This window comes from Hyla sarda, chromosome 4 (assembly GCF_029499605.1).
Source record: "Hyla sarda isolate aHylSar1 chromosome 4, aHylSar1.hap1, whole genome shotgun sequence".
Classification (NCBI taxonomy): domain Eukaryota; kingdom Metazoa; phylum Chordata; class Amphibia; order Anura; family Hylidae; genus Hyla; species Hyla sarda.
In genome coordinates, this window is record NC_079192.1 from 262,909,617 (window position 1) to 262,928,393 (window position 18,777).

General features: G+C 41.5%; 1 protein-coding gene across 3 annotated transcripts in view; it reads left to right on the plus strand.

The window, feature by feature from the left end:
* Positions 1 to 18,777, plus strand: part of OSBPL8 (oxysterol binding protein like 8) — a 228,010-nt gene that overhangs the window by 12,127 nt on the left and 197,106 nt on the right. For 2 of the 3 annotated variants that reach the window (XM_056574070.1, XM_056574073.1), the window contains exon 2: positions 11,795 to 11,850. The exons of the other annotated variant lie outside the window; for it this stretch is intronic. The gene's annotated coding sequence lies outside the window, so the exon portion shown is untranslated. The remainder of the gene's footprint in view (positions 1 to 11,794; positions 11,851 to 18,777) is intronic. 3 annotated transcript variants of the gene reach the window in all.

Consider the following 18,777-nt stretch of genomic DNA (forward strand, 5'->3'; position numbering starts at 1 on the left):
TTTTCCTGGAATACCCCTTTAATGCTGCTGTATGCTCCAGAGGAAGTTGTGTAGTTCTCTCCACTTTCTGAAGACTTGTGCATCATGGTAGCACAGACCGCCCACATTATATATCATCTGGCAGTCGTTACCATGTTATCTGGTTCTTTTTTCTGGAAAGTATCCACTCGGTAACTCTGCTGCCTGTAAGGTTCAGTCACATGTTGTTGTCTTTTGTTGTCTTGTTTCTCTAGTTTATTGTCAATATCTTACTGTGACTAACATAACAAGATAAGCCATAACATTTCTTAAAGGAAATGAAGAATGGAATGTTTCTTAGGAAATCATATTTCTGATCCTTAGGGTCATGTGATGACTGTGCACATAGTGTAATGCACACATTGCTGGCTGCAGATTTTCTAGGTCCTTCTTCCTGAAGGTTGTAGTAGTTGGAGTGTGTTTGGATCCTCTTACTTCCTCCTGACATACAGGATGCTCCTCTACTCAACATGATGGTTATTCTTTGGCTGGATATATACAGAGACATTCTTATAGTAAAGTTCAGGTACTTGACAGTCTTCCAAATGACCCCAGGGACCTCTTCCTTCAGACTTGGCCAGACGTGCTCCACATGGTTTTCCAGTACTTACTTATCCCAGGCTTCTGAATGGGCCAAGGATGCTTCTTTCTATTCGCCTGCATAATATCCCTCAAATAAAGTTTCCAAGACTAATGTCTGCCCTAAATAGTTTATATACAGTATGTAAAGACAATAGACCTCGTGATTTAAAGTGGTTACCAACCAAACAAGTCACAGCTTTCATTTTATAATGGAGAAGGATCTGGCTACCGTCACGGCTCCAACACTTTTCTAGGCGTCAACCCTTATTTTAGTGTTAGGCTAGGGCCATAAAACATCCTTGACCATTCTACTTGTCTCAGGGCCAAAGATTGCTAATGAAGGTGAATGTGGTTGCGTAGCATTCTTAGTGTTACCTTTGTCAGAAATTCATCCCAGATGGGTTTCTAGTGACTTTTTGTGATTCAGTTACAGAAACTTGAAAGTGAAAACACAACCACATTTACTTTCATTAGCTGTGATGCAAAAATGTGATCTTTAACCTCAATACATTTTGCCTAGCCAAAGTTGCCGTGTAGCCCTATCCTTGGACCTCATACATTATGCAGGGGAGCCACATTGTTTCTATAAACTCTGCATAAAACCTGCATATACCACCATATGTTGCTGTTTTTGCAGTTAATCTATAAAAACAAGTGATACTTGCCTACTCCAGTGCCCCACATATCCTGTTGCTGCTACTTCTGGTCTCCTGCTGCTTATCTCTTATCCCTTTCTCTCAGATAGGGCAGGACATGCTCACTCACCTGACACTTTGGTGTCCCATCTCGACTAGTGGGGTCCTGCTCTGACATCTCATCTCTGAAGCACTAAGAAGAGGCTAGCAGTGGGGGACTGGGACTAGTCACTGTAGTGACCTGGAGTAGGTATCACTTTTTTTTTGTTTCCCTGCAACATTCTGATGAAGTGCGGAAGCACGATACTGCTGTGACCAGTTTACCGGATTATCCGGCATTCCTGTCTCCCTGCACCTATATGTCCTAACTGCACTTTAAGAAATAAAGAAGCTTGTCTCTATCTGGACGTGGTGAGTGCCGCTCATTTCACATTCTTCTATACATCTGATTCTATTTATTTTATTTTTATTTTTTTATATACTTGAATACCCCTTAAGGGACAAACTGTTCTTCAGATTACAAATCCAAATCCTAGTCATATATAAATGGATATTTATTTGATAGTCATTGTTTTTTTTTTTTTCTTTCCTTACTATCATCATTATCTATTCACTGTTTGTTGCTAAAAATTGTATGCCGATCACACATGGAATGCTGGGGGTAAAATCTGTAGCAAGATCTCCCTGTAACATGTTCACTTTTCTGGCCATTTCCATGACTACACAACTTGAAGTTTTATATTTTTACACTGACCGCATGTACTTTTACAAACCCTTGATTCAGGAGCTGTAAGTAAACTACTAACCACTAAGCCACTATGCCCAGTAAGAGATTTTCTTTCCTTTTTTTTAACTTTTATCTTTGGTTCCGGTCCCTTTTTTATGTAAAAAGATTATACGTTCTAGACAAGTGTAGCACCCCCTGTTCATTGGTAGCACCACAATAAAGCTGTGTTTATAAGAACTGTCTACCTGTTATATAGATGCTTGTAGTCTACCATCCCCTTCCTCTGTGTTCTGTGTGCCAATGATTCCCAATTATAGAAACTTAGTTCTAGTCTTTCCAGCACCTAATTTGTTCCTTTGTATAAATGGATGTTTGCCTTAATGGTTTTGTTCCTTCTATTTTGAGACTTGTTTTTATGAACAATTACCCTTTCAAAGTAATCTTGGCTTTTCTGAACACGTTGGTGTAGTGCACAGGAAGCGCTGAAAACCAGACTTTGCTTCTGTTGTGTTTTTTTTATTTTTAACCTATTATATCATAGGCATTTCTGGTAGTTTATTAGGGTAGGAACACACAGTGCAGATATGCTGCTAATTTTCTGTAGCAGAAAATGTGCCAAAAGCAGAAGCGGAAATATGATGGAAGGTGTTATACTTCTCCTCTCCAGTTGGATCCACTTCTGCCTTTGGCACATTTTCTGCCCCACAAAATCTGCAACGTGTGTTCCTACTATAAACCGGATTTACTGATAGGTTGTTAGGGATTGATATTTATAAAACACATAGAACACAGTTACTTTTACAGGCTTTATTGAAGGGATATTCCAGGAAAAACTTTTTTTTTTTTTTTATATCAACTGGCTCCAAAAAGTTAAACAGATTTGTAAATTACTTCTATTAAAAAAATGTTAATCCTTCCAGTATTTATCAGCTGCTGAAGTTGAGTTGTTCTTTTCTTACTGACCACAGTGCTCTCTGATGACACCTCTGCTTGTCTCAGGAACTGTCCAGAGTAGCAGCAAATCCCCATAGCATACTTCTAATGCTTCAGACAGTTCCTGAGACAAGCAGAGCTGTCAGCAGAGAGCACTGTTGTAAGAAAGAAAAGGAAACACTCAAATTCAGCAGCTGATAACTACTGGAAGGATTTTGTTAATAGAAGTAGTTTACAAATCTGTAACTTTCCGGAGCCAGTTGATACAAAAAAAAAAAATTTTTTATTTTTTCACTGGAATACCCTTTTAAACGTGTTACTACTATGGCTGATAGAGTCCCAAGTGATACAAATAGATTGTCTAGTACAGCAGTAAACTAAACCACCAATGGATGCATTTTTGGAAAATAACACCACCACCGGTTATGTATACTAAATTTATAGGGACAGAACATTGATCTAGGGATTTATTCTGACTGCCGTATTTGGAGTCCGGAAGGAATTTTTACCTCTAGTATGAGGGATTTTTGCCTTCCTCTGGATCAACTCAGTAGGGACTCATTAGGGTTATAGGATGAACTTAATGGACTCTGGTCTTTTTTCAACCTTATGAACTATGTTACTATGTAATAAGAAAAGGGCTATTGGACCGTTTTGGAGGTTTAGAAATTTCTCTGCTAAGGTCAGGATATACCATATGTTTATGATAGCTATAGGTTCCTCGTCTGGGACCTTTACCTGTCTACAGAATGAAGGATCCTTCACCCCTATGCACCTGGTGAAGTGGCCACCAAATCAAGGTAGAGAGTAAATGAAGAGGTGGCTGTATGCTTTACTCCCATAGCAAATGGAGAGAGCTGCACAGAGGTGGGATCCACATCTTTTAGACCCTTAGCATATGCTATGATGGCTACATATAGGTAGTCTCAGCACAGCTATTAGGCATTGATAGTCCACTAGCACACTCAAATCCCTTACTGACAGGCTTCAAAATCGTTTGGTAGTGCTCTCTGCGGTACTCACGGAGTATTCAATCTTCTTGAAAGTGCAGGACAGGTACGGACAAACAACGGGAGGGGGATGAGCTTTTGGGGCGACAGTGCTGTTTTGCGCTGTGCAAGCTCTTCGACTTGCCCACTAGTGGGTCAGTCAAAGCGCTTGCACAGCGTGAAACGGCACAGTCGCCCAGAAGCTCATCCCCCTCCCATTGTTTGTCCTCACCTGACCTGCACTTTCAAGATGTGTATAGATTCTTTCCATGGATAAAGAAGATTGAATACTCTGTGGATGGTGAGTGCCCTGTTTTTGTTTATTGGATGGTGGAATTCTTTGATGTGTACGGAGTTAGACTAGGTTAACATCTGCATTGGCAAATCTGATCAGGACAGATTCTTTAGAAAAATGACTGGAGAAATATTGCATAAAGTATTTTGTCCTGTTAATTCAAGAAAATGACACCAGACCAAAATCCCTCAAACCCCATTAAAGTGAATGGGGTCTGTCGGGCTAAGTTTACCAATGCTGAATCTGCGATGGATGCACCAAATAGAGCCTTTGACGCAAAGGCAAACCTAGCCTTATTTTTGTTATTCGAGTCCTTTCATCTGTACTATTTTTAGTCTGTATTTATAACAAAAACCAGAAGTAGAACTAGAATGGAAAGATTTTTACCTTCCTATGTGTTTTAGACTGTGTTTTGGCTACAAACACTGATCAAAATGCAGTTTAATACAAACATGCCTGAATGACGAAAATAAATGGAATTTTTATTTTCAGGGATGTGGAATTCCTATCGCCCGGGACATGCAGTTCCGGGCACCGGGTAGGTGAATTTTTCAGGTCTTTAGCCCTGCTTCGGGAAAGTAGGGCTGGACCTGAAAGCCCCCGACTAGCAAAGCGCCGCTCACAGGGATGTATGGAGCGGGCTCCGGACTTGTGCCCGCTCCATACTCTGCTCAGCTGTTATCAGTTTCCGGGTGCCGCCCCTAAGAGCCAGCATGCAGCGATTGCTGTGGCTGGCTATTAACCCTTTAGATCACCTCTGTCAAAGCTGAACCCTAAAGGTACATGTGAATGCTCCCTGGTGGGCTAGTGGGGTGGATCACCCCCCCCCCCCCCCCCAAAAAGCACGACTTCTATTAAAAAAATCTTAATCCTTCCAGTACTTACTAACTGCTGAATACTACAGAGGAAATTCTTATCTTTTTGGAACACAGTGCTCTCTGCTGACATCTCTGCCCATTTTAAGAACTGTCCATAGTAGGAGAAAATCCCCATAGCAAACATATGCTGCTCTGGACATTTTCTAAAATGGACAGAGATGTCAGCAGAGAGCACTGTGATCCAAAAAGAAAAGAACCACTAGTAGAGAATCACTTGGCACTGCTCTGGGACTGCTAATTAGTTCATCTATGCTGTCAGGAAGTTCAGCGCTAGTACACATTAGCAGATTACCGGTGGTGCTCACGCTAACTCGTTTTAGCATATCAATTCATACAAAAGGTGAGAAAGAAAAAAGCGGATCACTCACCACAATTCCAATGCTGTGTTCTTTTATTCATAACATTGCTGGTGGCTATACATCAATGGATGGAGTGGCAGGGTAAGAGGTGGTAAGGAGCCCCGTCCAGAGCGATGGCGCCGTTTCACGCCCTCTGGGCGTTTCCTCAGGCCCGGAATTAACAATGCTGGGCCTGTGGAAACGCCGGGAGGGCATGAAACGGCGCCGTCGCTCCGGACGGGGCTCCTTACCACCTACTGCCCTGCTGCTCCATCCGTCCATGTATAGCCACCAGCAATGTTATGAATAAGAGAACACAGCATTGGAATTGTGGTGAGTGATCCGCCTTTTTCTTTCTCACCTTTTTGCCAAAAAGAAAATAATTTCCTCTGTAGTATTCAGCAGATAATAACTACTGGAAGGATTGAGATTTTTTTTTATAGGAGTCATTTACAAATTTGTTTACCTTTCTGGAACCAGTTAGGATAGATGTGGCACTGTTTATGTACAAAGCTTAAGTTTTTTTTTTTTTTTTAAGCTTAACCACTTTAAATGAATTTGCCACCTATTTTTTTTCTTTTTTTGTTTAACTGATGAGAGCCAGATACTGAAAGATTTTTTAATTTTTTTTTTTCGATCTAATTTTTTGTACATTATTAATGGGGCTGCCATTTGAGCTGTTTTTAATAGCTTTCAGAAATATGCTTTACTGCAGAACCCATGGACGAGCTGTCCTATTCATTTGAATTGTACACATTACTGGGCATTCTCTGTAACCTTTTCAAAGGCTATTCTACGGGGAGGCTTAGCTGGGAGCTCTATCTACTGGTGTCACATTTCACCGTGATGCTGTACAGATCGCTTTCCAGCATCCCTTCCTGACTGTGGTGATAAAGAGGAAGGCGTCCTAGTGTAGTTTTTGGCCTAGTGTCCAAAATGAAAACTACATTATTTCACAATTATTTTAATATACAGATAGTAAAATAAAAATATGGTTAACATAAAACATAACTCAAATAATTGCTAATGACACATTCCATTTAACCATTAGCAGAAAAGTTAAGCTTTTGCACCTCCTTCTATATGTTTGCACCTGTAGAATATTCACAGATTAAACACATCCTATTTCTTATCTCCTTTTCATTAAATGGTTCCCCAGAGTGTTTTATGGTGCTTCTTGTTGTTTCAGTGACTAAGCAAATAATAAAGCCATAAGACTTTTATTCTGTATGCATATAACAGCATAATGCAGTAAATTGCCCTACTTTAGCTATCTACTTCCCTATTCAAAAATCTACTCATGTAATTAAAAATGACAGTAGATGTATTGCGTATAGTGGCTGCAAACAATGGCAGCGTTAAAGAGCATATGATGGAGAAACATTCTGCTACGGAGAAAATGAATTTACTGAAGAACAACCTGGTAAATGAAGGCAATAAATCCTTGATAAATAAATATGCTCTGAAAACCATTAGCCAAGGTGTTTGGCGTTTTATTAACTGGAAGTGGCATGGCCTCTTGGAGAAGTCGTAATACATTTTTGCCTTTTAATATGTTAGTTATCCCACGTAAAGACAACACATGACCTGATATCCTACTGCTTTTGTTTAGCCACTTGGGGAGATTAAGGGCACATTAAGCAAAGTATTTTAGAGGCATTCATATGTGCAGCATACATACACTGCTCAAAAAATAAATAAAGGGAACACTTAAACAACACAATGTAACTCCAAGTCAATCACACTTCTGTGAAATCACACTGTCCGCTCTGGAAGCAACACTGATTGACAATCAATTTCACATGCTGTTGTGCAAATGGAACAGACAACAGGTGGAAATTATAGGCAATTAGCAAGACACCCCAATAAAGGAGTGGTTCTACAGGTGGTGACCACAGACCACGTTTCAGTTCCTATGCTTCCTGGCTGATGGTTTGTTCACTTTTGAATGCTGGCGGTGCTCTCACTGTAGTGGTAGCATTAGACGGAGTCTACAACCCACACAAGTGGCTCAGGTAGTGCAGCTCATCCAGGATGGCACATCAATGCGAGCTGTGGCAAGAAGGTTTGCTGTGTCTGTCAGCGTAGTGTCCAGAGTATGGAGGCGCTACCAGGAGACAGGCCAGTACATCAGGAGATGTGGAGGAGGCCATAGGAGGGCAACAACCCAGCAGCAGGACCGCTACCTCTGAACTCGTGCAAGGAGGAGCAGGAGGAGCACTGTCAGAGCCCTGCAAAATGACCTCCAGCAGTCCACAAATGTGCATGTGTCCATTCAAAGGGTCAGAAACAGACTCCATGAGGGTGGTATGAGGGCCCAACGTCCACAGGTGGGGGCTGTGCTTACACGTTTTGCATTTGCCAGAGAACACAAAGATTGGCAAATTTACCACTGACACCCTGTGCTCTTCACAGATGAAAGCAGGTTCACACTGAGCACATGTGACAGAGGTGACAGAGTCTGGCGACACCATGGAGAACGTTCTGCTGCCTGCAACATCCTCCAGCATGACCAGTTTGGCGGTGGGTCAGTAATGGTGCAGGGTGGCATTTCTTTGGGGGGGCCGCACAGCCCTCCATGTGCTTGCCAGAGGTAGCCTCACTGCCATTAGGTACCGAGATAAGATTCTCAGACCCCTTGTGAGACCATATGCTGGTGCGGTTGGCTCTGGGTTCTTCCTAATGCAGGACAATGCTAGACCTCATGTGGCTGGAGTGTGTCAGCAGTTCCTGCAAGAGGAAGGCATTGATGCTATGGACTGTCCCGCCCGTTCCCCAGACCTGAATCCGATTGAGCACATCTGGGACATCCTGTCTTGTTCCATCCACCAATGCTACGTTGCACCACAGACTTTCCAGGAGTTGGCGGATGCTTTAGTCCAGGTCTGGGAGGTCATCCCTCAGGAGCATGCCCAGGCATTGTAGGGAGGTCATATGGGCACGTGGAGGCCACACACACTACTGAGCCTCATTTTGACTTGTTTTAAGGACATTACATCAAAGTTGGATCAGACTGTAGTGTGGTTTTCCACTTTGATTTTGAGTGTGACTCCATATCCAGACCTCCATGGGTTGATAAATTTGATTTCCATTGATAATTTTTGTGTGATTTTGTTGTCAGCACATTCAACTATGTAAAGACGGAAGTATTTCATACGATTAGTTAATTCATTCAGATTCAGGATGTATTATCTTAGTGTTCCCTTTATTTTGTTGAGCAGTGTAGTTAATAAACAAGGGTCAAGTCCTGGCAAAAAGTGCGGTAACTCACCCAAGGTTTCTGCTCCTGGGCAGGTCCTGCAGGACTCCTGCTAATGGGAACAGCGGGGGACATTTATCAAAATCTGTCCAGAGAAAAATTGCTGAGTTGCCCATAGCAACCGATTAGATTGGTTCTTTCATTTTGCAGAGGTCTTTTAAAAAAAAAAATGAAAGAAGCGATCTGATTGGTTGCTATGGGAAACTGGGCAACTTTTTCTCTGGACAGATTGTGATAAATCTCCCCCAGTGTTCCTGCTGTAAGAAAAAAAATAGTGCAGGAACTCCGCTCCCATGCATTCCTGCAGGTCTTGAGCCCTGTTAATTAACGCATAATCAGGTTTATCTCTGCGATTTGTTCTGGGAATATTTTTTAGTGCAAGTCTTGACTGCTCCAGGGCAGAATGTGAGCAGGAGAGCTGCGTTGAGTCATTTTACCATGTATGGCCAGATTAAGGGTTTTTCGTGCTATACCAGAGAATTAACGGAGAGTCAGTCAATGTTCTCTTTATCCTTCAAGTGCTTTTCTATCTGAATTTGGAACAGTGCGCGAATACAGAACTGAACAGTTTCATTTAGCGTTGATCCAAATTTCAGGGTGTTTTTTCCTTCCCTTTTCCAGCTCCCTCCTTCAGCGGCTCATGAGATTATGTGTGTAAACATTGACGCTCTGAATCATTGTCCTGAACGTTATCTAAAAGAGAAGGATTATTATGTGTGGTATCTGCTTTTACAAGCCATACAATAGACTTCCTGATATCTCCATGTACTCTGATTTCTCCTGTCGGTTTCTGAAGGTTACCCGTCTGCCTTCTGTGCAACATGTTCCACAAATGGCTTTGTATTTACATATGTTCCTTTGTGGTATGATACTCTAAAGCCACATGTTGCTGATATTTATGGACTGTAAAACAATACAATAGTATAGCATGATCTCTATATAACATGTGAAAGCTTTGAAATTATAATATCCAATTATGTGCAGATATTGTCACTTTATCGTGTATGTTAATGACCTCTGCACTAGGGTCATAGTGGAGGACCTCTCTAGGACAACTATATGCCCTACTGTAGCATATTGATGGTTGTCTTCATGGAACAAGCCCTATAAAAGCTTATTACAGGTGGCCCCTTAGGTAGCAGTTTCTTTATTTTAATTTTATTTTCTATTAGTAGTTGTCACCTTTGACACTGAAAAATAGATTGGTGGTTCCCAATATACCTGTGTAGTATTTCTGTATATATTACAAAGCAGTGAGGTAATGTTGAATATCTTCTGTCGATATTACAAATCATCTGCTGTAATGTGGGTACAGGGTAAAGACAACTTCTAGTTTTGTTTGCAGGTACCTTGGCTGCACCTGTTGTGATGGTACTTAAGGGGGCATGGCTGTTTTATAGAAGTACTGTCTCAAAATGTTCAGAATACATATGGTGCCCTTCTTTTCTCATCTAGATTAGTTCCTATATTGTTGCTACTTCCAGCTCACAAACTTTAGTACCATATTTGTGTTCTTTTACTTAAATGAGCACTGTCAGATTCAAAAAAATGTTATATGTTGTACATCTTGGCAAAACATTAACCTTTCTAATATCCTTTATTAGAAAATTTTATTTCCTTTTTATAGAATCATGGCTTATAAAATCATGGCTTTCTCCAAGCTGAAGCACAGGCATGGACAAAGTCCAGTAAGTGAGGGGGCTAGCACTCCTCTATGCTCTTTCCTGTCTGATAGCACTCCTCTGTGCTCTCTCCTGTCTGATAGCACTCCTCTGTGCTCTCTCCTGTCTGATAGCACTCCTCTGTGCTCTCTCCTGTCTGATAGCACTCCTCTGTGCTCTCTCCTGTCTGATAGCACTCCTCTGTGCTCTCTCCTGTCTGATAGCACTCCTCTGTGCTCTCTCCTGTCTGATAGCACTCCTCTGTGCTCTCTCCTGTCTGATAGCACTCCTCTGTGCTCTCTCCTGTCTGATAGTACTCCTCTGTGCTCTCTCCTGTCTGATAGTACTCCTCTGTGCTCTCTCCTGTCTGATAGGACTCCTCTGTGCTCTCTCCTGTCTGATAGGTCTCCTCTGCGCTCTCTCCTGTCTGATAGGACTCCTCTGCGCTCGCTCCTGTCTGATAGCACTCCTCTGTGCTCGCTCCTGTCTGATAGTACTCCTCTGTGCCCTCCCTTGTCCTATCAGACACAGCGGAGTGCTAGCCCACCCTCACTTACTGGATTTTGTCCATGCCTGTGCTTTAGCTTGGAAAAAGCCATGATTTCTATGATGTATATTAGAAAGGTTAATGTTTTGACAAGATGTACGACATATAAAACGTGTTTTTTTTTTGTATCTGACAGTGTCCATCTAAAGGATTGTATGAGTTACTAAAAGATGTGGCCCACTTACTAGGAATTGTGACAATATAGCAAATTAAACCAAACTCGCCGGTTTTATCGGGCTTTGTTTACTTTGGTACAGTGCCTGTATATCCATGAGGTCAGTGTTTGCCTGCAGCTGTGATGTTGGTATATGGCATGTCATCACTGTGACAAAGCCTAGTTGGTAGGACTAGAAGAGCTGTGGTAGAAGCAGCAGAGGATTTAACAGTTGAGTATATCATATTTTATTACCTTATCATGATTCCTAGCGATAGCCACATTTTTATTTATTACTTAGAAACCCCAATATATCAGTTTATTTATCATTGGCTTTTAGAAACAGTGTCTTTGATATTAGAACTTGATGGCAGAAAATCTATTTACAGATGTGTGTGTGTGTGTATGTGTGTATATATATAATATAATATAAAAAGTGTGAGCAATTTTGGTTACTATATCATTTAGCCTTTTATGTATTCTCCATTTAAATGTGCTTCATAAACACTTGCCATTTCTATTAGTAAAAGTTGCATGCTTTAATGTAATCCAGATTATCACTTATTCAGATATTGGCAAAGATGTCTGATTGGGAGTTTGCCCATATCTGTGCCAAAAAGTCCAGCTAAAGCAGTAGCGCCTCAGGAAATTACTAGTGCACCATCTGAAATGGAAAATAATACAATAGATAGCATGATTCATTCCACTGAGCAAAGGAAATTAAGATTTTGGTCATGTGGACAATATTTGTAACTTTATTCTTTAATTTTTTTTCAAGGTGTAGAGATGTGTGACTCGTGATGTGCTGACCTTTCCATTGGCTTGTTTTATCAGGTATGGTGAATGTTACTTCTGATGACTAGTGGTGTTATTAGTTTAGAATGATGTGCCATAAATTTGTGTGAAAGCAATTCCACAGACATTGACTCAATCCAACTTATTCCCTGCAGCCCTTAAAGGGGAACTCCAGTGGGAAAAAAATGTCATATCAACTGGTGCAAGAAAGTTAAACAGATTTGTAAATCACTTCTATTTAAAAATCTTAACCCTTCTAGTACTTATCAGCTGCTGTATACTACAGATATACTACAGGGAAATGTGTGAAGTTCTTTCCGGCCTGACAACAGTGCTTTCTGCTTACACCTCTGTCCGTGTCAGGAACTGTTCAGAGCAGGAGAAGTTTGCTATGGGGATAGTATCCTACTGTGGACAGTTCCTGATACGGACAGAGGTGTCAGCAGAGAGCACTGTGGTCAGACAGAAAATAAATTCACAAATTTCTCTGTTTTATATAGCAGCTTATAAGTACTGGAAGGATCAAGATTATTTAATAGAAGTAATTTACATATCTGTTTAACTTTCAGGCACCAGTTGATTTGAAAAAAAAATAAAAAATAATAATTCTACTGTTTCCACCTGAGTTCCCCTTTAACCTTGGAAACAGAAAATGCATTTTAGTTGGGAGGGACATTCTCAAGGACAATTAGAATGACATTCTATTCTTCAAGTGAATGAAGCACTCTTACCTTTAGTCATAATACAGGGGAAACAGGGACACGCACGTACTGTGGAACCACAGAGAAAGTTGCTTTGTTTAGCACCAGCCCTTAGTAAACCTTCTGCTCTGTAGTGTATTGGGCAGCGCGGCGTAGGATGTTGTTGCCAGGCCGTTTTGCTGTATAGTTAGCCAGTGAAGCCTACTGGTCTACCATTGGGATTTTTACACTAGCTCACATGCCGTGCCCCTCACTGCTATGTATAATAAATTATTCAGTATTGGTGCAGTATTAACAAAAAATGTATTTATTTAAAAAATGTAATCAGAAAAGTACCATCAGCTAAATTATTCTTCCCTAGGCACCTGTCCATGCAATGCTTCGATATTTTAGAAAAGTCACCTATAAACTGGGTACCTGGATCATTTAGCTCTATTTATAGTTCTCCGAATGTTGACTTATAAGTGATGGATATACTGGACACAAGCAGCAGTTTTTTCCTGCTTTAAACTGCAATGACTACGGTCATGTATCTTTTTTGTTTCATTGCAGATACATGTTTATTTGTTCAATGCGATTTTAAAGTTCTGCAAGGTGTTGTGCTTCCAACATTAATCCAGATTATGAAATGTAGATCCTGTTTAGTTGGTATTCTGGGGTGAAATCTCTTTGGACAGCTAATGATCTATTGACACATACAGTCTTTTATGGATCAAAATCTTCCTATAAAGCGTAAGCAACTAATGTAGATTTTTTTGCTTTTTTTTTATTTAACCAGTAACTAAAGCATCTTTTATTAATGGCGCCACCTGTCGTCTTTTTTTTTTTGTTTGTTTGTTTTGCTTTCACCGCAAATTGCACTTAATGTTTCATTTCAAGTTTTATAGCATTTTAACATGATGTGGTTATGGTTTATATTGGCCTTCGTGCTCATAGATTATTCCTCTGACCTTAAGATATAGCAAGCGTGCAAACTTTCAGCATCTCTTTGAAATATCACATGGAAATGCTTCAGGATATTAGGTACTACCGTATTTTTCGCCGTATAAGACGCACTTTTTCTTCCCCAAAACTGGGGGAAAAGTTGGTGCGTCTTATATGGCATACACACCTATCGCGGCGGTCCCTGTGGCCATCAACGGCCGGGACCTGCGGCTAATACAGGACATCACCGATTGCAGTGATGCCCTGTATTAACCCTTCAGACGCGGCGATCAAAGCTGATCGCGTCTGAAGGGAAAGTGACACTAACCCGGCTGCTCAGTCGGGCTGTTCGGGACCGCCGCAGTGAAATCACGGCGTCCCAAACAGCTTACAGGACACCGGGAGGGACCTTGCCTGCCTCCTCGGTGTCTGCTCCGTGCCGGGATCCCCTGCATGGCCGGCTCTCTCCTTCGTCGTCATCATGTCATCGCGCACGCCATCCCGTCGTCCAATAGGAGCAGCGTGCGTAGCGACGTGATGACGGCGACGGAGAGCGTGGATCCCTGGGAAGAAGACGCCCAGAGCGTCGGGGACACAATGGGGACACGGCAACAGCGATGGAGCGACATCCAGGGCAGCGGTGACGGGTCCGGAGCGGCGGGGACACGAGAGTATTACCTCCTCCAGTGGTCTTCAACCTGCGGACCTCCAGATGTTGCAAAACTACAAGTTGTAGTTTTGCAACATCTGGAGGTCCGCAGGTTGAAGATCACTGTTGGGTTCAGAATTTAATTTTTTTCTAGATTTTGCACCTTTAAAATTGGGTGCGTCTTATATGCCGGTGCGTCCTATAGGGTGAAAAATACGGTATATGCTAGATCTTTTGAAGAACATAGCAAGTCCCTTTTAAGTCCCTACCCTGGACCATTCCAATAAAAAAAATAGATAAAAATCACATACTGAGAATTTGTAGGTCTTGTGCAGGGTTATTTTTGCCCATGTTTCTCTTACTGGCAGCCAGTTCTAGAGATTTTTCTTTACATAAACATTAAAGTAGACACTGGCCATTGTGCAGCAGCTTGTGCCTCCTTTCGTTATAAAATTACCTAATATGTAAGTGTAAGTCTACCTTAAAGGGGTGTTCCAGGGAAGTACAAATATATGTACACATATATATATATATAAAAGCTTCAAAGCCACCACACTACCTGGATATGTTCTGTAAATGATCCTGTAAAGGATGGGCAATGAGTTAAGTTCCCCAGAGTACCCCTTTAAGCTAATGTATACTTAGATAAAAAATAAAAAGAAATAGATTATTTGTTGGAACCTTCAGTTAGATCTTGGGAAATTGTAACCATAGCAATCTCTGAAGATCTTTTTTATTGTAAGATAGGGTTCCTTTACATGTAACAATGGATTTAATTCACCCTGTATGAAGCCATGGGGAATCCTCCTAACCGCAGCGAACCTACAAGACTTGACAGTTTTAGGGTACGTTCACGCGTACAGGATCCTTCGCAGGTTTGAGGCGCAAGATTTGTATTGCAGATTAGAAACTGTGCATCAAATCTGTGCAGGATCCTGTATGTGTGAACGTACCCTTAATGTGTCTGTATACTTAAAGGCTCCCATTCATTTTAGTTAAGTCATCTAATCCTGCCAATTTAGGGGGAGATTTATCAAATCCTGCATAGAGGAAGAGTGGTACAGTTGCCCAAAGCAACCAATCAGATTCCAGCTTTCATTTTTAAAAAGGCCTCTGAAAAAAAAACCAAAGAGGAAATCTGATTGGTTTCTCTGGGCAACTATATGACTCTTTCTCTACACAGGATGTGATAAATCTCCCCTTTTGTGTATAAAGGCCTCCTGACTGGGATTTGCCAGATTTCAGCTGCCCAACCTTTAGGCTGTGTTCACACGGCAACATTTCTGCACAGAATTCTGCATGAAAATTCTGCTGTAAATTACGCAGAAATGAATTGCACATAGAGCTGGGCGGTATGACCAAATATGTGCATCACGGTATTTTTGTAACTTGTGGCGGTTCCACGGTATATAACAGTATTTCTTTCACCACCCCCCCAAATCATGTGACCCGCCAGCGCTGTTCTGCTCCCCCCAATTAATGATCAGCCCAGCGGGGTACTACTCACATGTGGCATCCGCAAGCACTGCCCTCCTCCTCTTTGGGGGCTGCCGGCGATGGAACTCTATACTGTACGCCAGTGGGCTCCAACCTGCGGACCTCCAGATGTTGCAAAACTACAACTCCCAGCATGACAGTGGGCTCAGCCTATCACTGGCCGGGGTGGGACATCACTGCGGCTGGTGATAGGCTGATGGCTGTCCGACGTTCCAGTCCCCAGCGTGAGGCCGACGTAGGTAAGTTAAAGTTTATTTTCTTTATCTTTTGCAGCCCGGGCATAGGGATACAGCATACAGCAGTGGTCTTCAACCTGCGGACCTCCAGCTGTTGCAAAACTACAACTCCCAGCATGCCCGAACAGCCGTTGGCTGGGAGTTGTAGTTTTGCAACAACTGGAGGTCCGCAGGTTGGAGACCACTGGCGTGTACAGTATTGAGTTTCAGCGCCAGCGGCCCACAACAAAGAGGAGGAGGGCAGTGCTTGCGGGTGACATATGTGAGTAGTACCCCGCTGGGCTGATAATTAATTGGGGGGGGAGCAGAACAGCGCTGGCGGGTCACATATGATTAGTTCCGCGATGTGGGGACATCGCTACGCTGGGCTGATAATTCATTCCCGAGGGGGAGGGGCCCAACCGGTATTGCGGTATGGGGAAAAATTAATATCGTGCAGCCCAAAAATTTCTGTATTCGGTAAGAACCGGTATACCGCCCAGCCCTAATTGCACATTCACTTTAATTGAATTCCAGCAGTGGAAATTCTGCAGCAGAATACCATTGAAGTGTAGTGGCTATAACCTCATGCAGAATTTCCATGCAGAATGCCATGCAGAAATTTTGGCATATGGCCTTAGTATTATGAGAAATAAGTCGCCACCAGAGCTGTCTGACAGCGGCCAACCCTTCCTCTCTCCATTCACTGCACATAAATGTTCAACCTAACGGTGAGTATGTTTGACCAATTTATCTAATCTATCACTGAGTAGCAGCTAAATTAGTCATTTCTGAAGAAGACTATAAAGAAAGTTGCATCATTTTGTATTGAGGAAACAAATCAACAATAAAAAAAGTGCAAAGGTGCCCATAGTCAATAAATTGTCCCAAACACAGATCATAGCCAGATTATAGGATACTACCAGAAATGTAGGCCAAACTGATGGAAATTGAATTCCTTTCTTCTCTATGAACTCCTTTTGTACAGCAAAAAAAACTAAATAGTACGTTAGCCAACAATCTTTGTGATGTTAAATAAGTTTGTCAATTTCCCTTTCACCTAGAACAAAAGCTGGGTTTTATTGCTTCGATTTTTTTATGACGCCTTGTATACTGCCATGATTCTATGCTGCAGATTTCATTGTAAACTAATTGACTGAACACAGCTTCCAATCTTACATGCTAAGTATGCACAAGATACTGTACGTGTAAATACACCCCAAGAACGATACCTTAGCGATTTGTCCTTAGAATTTTACAGAACAGCCGGATCTCGCATATGCAGACTCTATAGCGAAAGTTAAAGGGGTACTCCGGTGGAAAACTTTTTTTTTATTTTTTTAAATCAGCTAGTACCAGAAAGGTAAACAGATTTGTTAATTCTATTAAAAATCTTAATCTTTCCAGTACTTATTAGCTGCTGAATAATACAGAGGAAATTATTTTCTTTTTGGAACACAGTACTCCCTGCTGACATCACGAGCACAGTGCTCTCTGCTGACATCTTTGTACATTTTAGGAACTGTCCAGAGCAGCATATGTTTGCAATGGGGATTTTCTCCTACTCTGGACAGTTCTTAAAATGGACAGAGATGTCAGCAGAGGGCACTGTGCTTGTGATCCAGCAGAAAGAACTGTGTTCCAAAAAGAAAATAATTTCCTCTGTAATATTCAGCAGCTAATAAGTACTGGAAGGATTAAGATTTTTTAATAGAAGTTATTTACAAATCTGTTTAACTTTCTGGCACCAGTTGGTTTAAAAAATAAATAATTTCTGCCGGAGTACCCCTTTAATAGGTTACTCTATTGCAGCAATCTAGTAGGGGCTGACTGATGCCATAAGAAAATGAAACTGAAACAGCTTTCCAATACAAAGGATTTACTTATTTGCAGGGTTAGTTCAGGATTTTAGAGCCACAGCCAGAAAGATCATAAATGGGGGACATGTGTAAAACCTGGATTAAGATGTCTCTTTAAGTCCATTCCGGGCTTTGAGTTAAAAAACGGCATTGCAAACTGTTAATGAGAGAGCGCACCTTTAGTGTACGTTCATACACACACAAACTGCAAGTGGATAATGTTACTACCAAGCGACTTCAATGGGTCCGCAGAGAATTAGCAAGCAGAATTTCCTCTGTGAAGAGCCATTAGTGGATTATGTACACGTGAACATACACTTACTACTGGACTAAACTTGACCTAGAGTCGTGTCTTGTGTAGATTTTTTTTTTAAACATGTCATACAGTGGTCTCTTTAGAGTAACAGTGCTGTGTGTATGGAGGCTATTCAGAGGCACATAGGCCGGCAGTTATCATTGTACGTGTAAGTGAAAGGCGCAGTTCATAAAACCCTTTCATATCATGTGTATTACCAAAATCAGGGGATTGCAACTTAAATCAGCAGAAATGTATAAACCAAAAGGCACAAATAAACAGATGTGTATGTTGCACTTGTCCTCATACGAGTTTATAGTCACTGTATTAGTCAGTACATCTGCAGTATCCTCATGTGTTAAGGCCAATAGACCCCTTACTATGGGTCTCTAGGCATGTCAGTGTATACGTTAGAGACTTTCCAGCATATGTACATCTACATACAGTACAGTGTGATGTTGTTTTTGAATTAGGATTATTTACATATTAAGAAAAACCTTTACAGTGTGTGTGTATAATATATATATATGTGTGTGTGTGTGTGTTGATTTAAAGGGGTACTCCGGTGAAAAACATATATGTGTGTGTGTGTGTGCAGAGTACCTATTCGACTAGTTTACATTAGAGTTTCCTGAGTGCTGTGTTTGCCTTCTCCCATCTCTGTTCATTCATGCCACTGTGTTGGGTAAACTGAGCCCGTAACCGTAGATTTAGAGAGGTACATGATAAGCCCGGTGCCAGGGACTTTGTGCTCCCAGATCTGCAATCTGCCCTACTGCTAACACGCTGCTCCAGGCATGGTACAGGGTTGTAGAAAGGCCATTTC